Source organism: Rousettus aegyptiacus, unplaced genomic scaffold (genome assembly GCF_014176215.1).
Source record: "Rousettus aegyptiacus isolate mRouAeg1 unplaced genomic scaffold, mRouAeg1.p scaffold_m13_p_10, whole genome shotgun sequence".
Classification (NCBI taxonomy): domain Eukaryota; kingdom Metazoa; phylum Chordata; class Mammalia; order Chiroptera; family Pteropodidae; genus Rousettus; species Rousettus aegyptiacus.
Window position 1 is genome coordinate 40,929,990 of NW_023416285.1, and position 5,771 is coordinate 40,935,760.

Here is a 5,771-nt window from a genome sequence, read left to right on the forward strand (position 1 = left end):
CCCCGAGTCCGCGCAGGCGCTCTTGGACGAGGCGGAGGGGAACAGCGAGAAAGCGGTGGAATTGTTTTTTTTCTTGCAGGAAGGGGTTACAGTCAGCTGATGTAGAGAATCACGCGCATCTTAGTCATGTCTGAGTAAGTCACATAGGAAAAGAAAGTAGAAAAGAGACAAAATCAACCAACGGAGCTTTTTCTCTTCCTTTTTTATCAAGTTGTTCGCTGCAGTTGCTGAGTTTCAGAAGGCTTTGCTGGATATGGCCGTGATTAACCCGTGTAGTAAACCAGCTGTGAAATAGGCACTCAGCCAGGAGCAGGAACAGAGGTCAATACTTAGATAAAACTATAGGCAAAAATTAGCCAAACTGCCAAACTGGAAATCGGAAATCCAGATTGTCCAAAACAGCTTGTAACCTGGATTTCAACTTTTATATTATTAATGTGGCAAACATTTAATTTTTCAGCACATATTGCACTGTTACAGTGGTGTAGTATAGACAGACAGTCTAAAACTTTGACCATTTTAAAAGCCAGATTAATCAGACTTTAAGGAGTACGTTTCTGAAGACTGCAGAACTTTTGTATAATGACACCATCTAAACTGCATAAGGAGACTTGACCAACCTACTAAGGCTTCTAGCAACTTAAGACCTTTTTCCTAGGACCATCCCAGCGGCCACTCAACCCCTCCCCGCACCCCAGCAGCAAAAAGAAAAAAAAGAAAAAAAAAAAATCCTGTCCGGAAAAGCTCAACACTGCCGGGAGAATTTATTGTTTATTCCAGCCAAAACCTGGTAATAGGAAGTTAGGCCCGGGACCCCTCTCTTAAAAGATGTTTCCTTAGAAAGCTTGCAGTTATAAACCTTTCTCTGCCATTTGTGATGTAAATCTACCACCCAGAACTGTTGCCTCTACGACCTAAGAGCCCCTTTCTTTGAAATGCAAACATTCTGGGAAATGTTTTCTCTCCCTCCCCGCCCCCCTCCTCCCTCTATCTTCCCCTCTCTGCTAGTTTCACTGAGTCCCTGCGGAAGGAGAAGGGCCTAACTTCAGCCCCAGCCTTTCTTCAACTTGCACTACTTACTGCTTCCTGTTCTTTAAAGATAGTTCTGTTCCCCTCTGATAAACTCCAATTAACAAACCCAGATGTCCTAGTCACGTAGATCACTCATCCCCTTAACAACCTTCAGTTCCTTTCCCTTAGACACTCCACCCTTTAAAGTCTCCTGCTTTTTGTTTCAAGGAAGTTGAATTCAGTTCATGCAGAAGTATTACTGAATAAAATCTGTCTTTATGGCTTTAGCTACAGCTTTATTTTTGACAGTTCTTTTGGGTAATGAAGTACTATTAAAATGTGCTTGCTTTGTCAAAAATATCTAGGTTTGGCTTCCTCTAGTCAGATAAATATTGGTCTCAAATGTTGATAACCATCAACTTCTGCTTAAACTGGAAATGTATTATGCAGATTCTGTTAAAAACGTACAGCTCATTTTAAAGTCCGCTGAGAGATGAGTCATTAGGGAGGAGAAGAGTAAGGCAGTGAGTCTCAAAATCTCTGATCAAAGAATGGGAGAAACAGAAAGAAGTGCTCATAGAAAGTTCTTCAAGCCTTACTCTTCTAACTCTACATTTCTTAAGGGAGGTTGGAGAGTACTTAGTTTAAAGACCTACACAACTATGCAAACGAAACCAATTCCATGGCCATGGGACTACACCACAATTGGCTCAGACAGCCAAGTGTCCCAGGTTCTTCCTCTCAGGAACTGTTCTCCTAGAACTTACCTTGTGAGTACACAGTGTGCTGCAGCCCACTCTTGGGCAAAACCAAAATGCTTTCTTAAATATATACAGTTTTATGTAACTGTCCATTTAGCTACATCCCAAATTAAATAAGTGTCATCAAAAATTTAAATGCGGCTTTTGTTTTTTATTTTATTTTTTTATTTAGAAACCACATACCAACTCTAAGGGCATCTTAGTTGGTGAGACAGGCAAAAGATGCTGAGAAATAAATGTATATATTGTGATATATCAACATTTTTAATGTACATACTTTTTTTATTGACCCCCCCTTTACTCCTTCTGTCTCCCTACTCCCCCCTCCCCTTTGGTCACCACTAGTCTATAGTCCATGTCCATGAGTTTGTTTGTCCTTTGTTGCTTTTAGATTTATATCCCACATGTAAGTGGTATATGATTTTCAACTTTTTCTGTCTGGCTTATTTCGCTTAGCACGATTATCTCGATATCCATCTATGTTGTCACAGATAGATAAGGTCCTGCACTTGTGAAGCTTATTTTCTAGCGGAGACAAATAAACTATAAATAAGTAAACTAGGAATTGCAGATTAGGAGAAGTGCTATGAAGAAAATAGACTACTTTCCATGGAAAATAATTGAAGCAGGAGTGACTTCTTTAGATGATAAGTGTCTGAGAAGGCTTTTCTGAGGAGGTCTCATTTGAGAGATACCTAAGGACACGAAGCAGCCAGCCAGCCATTGGATAAACTGGAGAAACAACACTTTGGACAGAGAAGACTGTAAGTGCAAATTCTCTGAGGTAGGGAAGAGACTGACCATAATAAAGGAACAGAAAGGTCGATGTGCTAAAGCATAGCAGTTAGCTGGGAGAATCCTGATCCTTGATGAAGCTTGGTGAACAAATTTGCTGCTTCTTAATACCCACTTACCCATTCTCCCTTCTTCCATGTCATATATAGAAATGTGTCCATTCAAAAATTTATCTCCCTATGCTCCTTACATCTAAAGGGGCCAACTGACCTTTCCTGGCCAAAATAGATGAAAGCAGAAGCCTACTACAGTATGGGTCTCTGGAAAGGCTTTTATTTTCCAGTTGAAAAAAGACTGGCTCATTTGGCAGCAATTATTAACCCTTTTGCCATTTTCCTTGCCTCCTTTATTCCTGTTCGGAAAAAGGCCACAATCCCTAGAGAAGGAGCAGCTATCTTGAAACCATAAAGACAAAAGCCACCTGGATGGCAGAATAAGGTGAAAGAAAAAGCCTGAGTCTTTTATGACTTCTTCAAGAACTTGCAACAGTCCTGAATAGCCTCCTTCTGAACTAATGAAAAAAATAAGCCCCTCTTTGGCTAAACTACTACAGTGGGTTTATTTTATATAAAAATCTTAACATAAGAGCCAAATCATATAAAGTCTTCTAGGCCATGGTAAGGAATTAGGAGTTTATCTCAAGTACAATGGCAAGCCATTAATACTCCAAACTCCAAACTCTAAACTCTGTTTCTCACAACATAGAGACATAGGTATTCTAAACATGGGAACTAGATAAACAGCAATAATGAGCAAGGGTTGAAATGGAAAGTCGAGGAACCGGGTTGAATACTCTCCTCCACTACCGTTATCTCTGTCTTCCTTTTCACAATCTATGTCAGAAGTAGCCAACTTCCTTCTTTCTCTTCCTTTATGGCAAGGATTTTGTTTACTTTTCATGTTCTTTCAATCAGAAGAGACTTCATACTCACAAGTTTTGTTAATAAGTTAATGCATATTGAGGAAATTTTAAAAGCCTTTTTCATTGGACAAAGTCCTGTGCTAGAGACTCAGAAATCCCATGTGACAGTCCTTTCTTTGTTCTAATTTATATCTGTTCTTCCTCCAGAAACACTGAAACCATTATGCCAATGGACAGGGTGTCCCAGGGCAATAAGGTACACAGGATATTTTTTAAAAATTTAAAAACATTTCAAAAGTATTATCTCATGTAATTTGAGCAAATTATTTAACAGTGCTATATACCTGAAACTAATATAAAGTAATATTTAATGTCAACTCTAATTGAAATGAAAATTAGAAAAAATAATTCCAATTTTTTGAAAAAGAAAAAGGTAAACACAATCCAATATACGGACGCCTTACTATTGAATTGTACACCTGAAACTTATTGGATTCTGTTAACCAATGTCACCATAATTAATTAATTAATTAATTAATTAAAAAGGAAATAAAAGAAAAGAAATGTTTTCCAAAGTTTTCATTGTTAGAGTTGTTTTGTGGAAGAAATGAAGTAAGCTTATTTAACAGTCGAAGAACAAAATACATTTTCTTTCCACATTTTATGTCAGTAATTTTTTTTCTTTTAGTGAGTTCCATAAGGTTGCATTAATAACCTCTTATCAATATTCATTGCTAAAGAAAGAAGTTAGAAACTTGGGTTTGCATGAAATTGAAACTACTGAATACATTAGTAGCGCTGCAAGGAGGACTATAAGAGCTGTCTGTGAAGAGATATTTTCATTAGAAAAGCTAACCTTATAATCAGTTCTCTGTTCTGCTTCTGTAGATATGCTTGCCACATAGGCTGAAGGAAAGGATGACTTCAATATTAACTAGAGAATCGTCTTCCTTTTTGCTTATTCTGTCTAGATAACGGATGTATTGCCTAAATTTCTGTTCGAAAAATCCCTCTCTCTGTAACTGCCTTTAACTCATAGCAACTCCTGTGCTCTGTAACCACCTGAGGACAATTAACCAATCAGCCCCTGCCAACTGGCCAATTGTAACTGTGTGGATAAGCTCTATAAAAGCAAGGTTACCCTTGAGCTCAGGGCCCAGATCCTCAGCGCACTAGTTCTTCTGGGACTGCCGGCGTAATAAACTTGAGTTCTCCAGCTCTCCAAGAGGTGCTTGGTTTCTTGTCCATCAGATTTTTCTGCAACATTTGTACATGCTTCCATAATTATGAGTTCCCATCCCCATCTTGCGGCCTTCCATTTCTCCTGTCTATTGGAGTGTACGTGCATTTCATTTGTTACTAGCTCAAGTAGGGCATCTTCTATGTTGAATGCAATATCTTATTTGTTTGTTGTTTGTTTTTAAGAGTTAATTTATTAAAGGAAACAGATCACTTTCACCTAAAGTGAACAGAAGTGGAGGGGAAAAAGTCAATACAAAATACTGGTAAAACTATAAAATGCCACAACTAATTAGAGTGGGCACTTAGGCAATCATGGGTATGCACACAAGGAAGCTGCATTCCTAAATACAGTAATATTCCTAAAGGACATCATTTCCTTCTGGTACAAAAAAAAATGATCTAAATATAGTTGACTATCCCATATTTATATATAACTAGCTAAAGAGATTTGGCAGACTGCTAGTTCATGGATTCAGCCACTTGACCTATACCACTGTGCAAATACAAATTAAATGGGTAAATTAAAAGAGGTTTAGTTTTCCCTATGAAAAAACCTCCCCTTCCACTTTCAGAATCTGTATGCCCTTTTCAAATGTAAATCTCTTTAATAGCCAGTCTTAATGCAGGTTTCAGAAGTCAAATCTTTGGTAGTCCAATGGTCCCCAACCACTGGAATATTTATTGAGAATATGTATGGAGCACTTAAAGCCTGTCAGAAGTCTAGAATTCCTTTATAGCTTTACGGCTAGGATTACTGTGAAACAATGTCAAAAGCGGGACATTTAAGTTTAACAAGGAGAAAAGTTAAAGGTGCCATACTTGCACATGGGAAAATAAAACTCCAGATACTGAGTTTAAGAGCAAGGACTATATAGAGAATATGGTACTCCCTATGACAGGGTGGGGGAACTCTAGGCCATATTTTTCCCCTGAGCCCAAATCAATTCCATATAGACATTGTCTACCAATTCTGGAGAACAGCCTTGATATTCTTCCCTCTGAAGAAAACACAGATAGGATTCCCCATTCATGCCATCAAGCTTTTCCTATCCTGATTAAACGTAGGCCAAAACAGAAACTAGTTTCCATTCTTGAGGCCC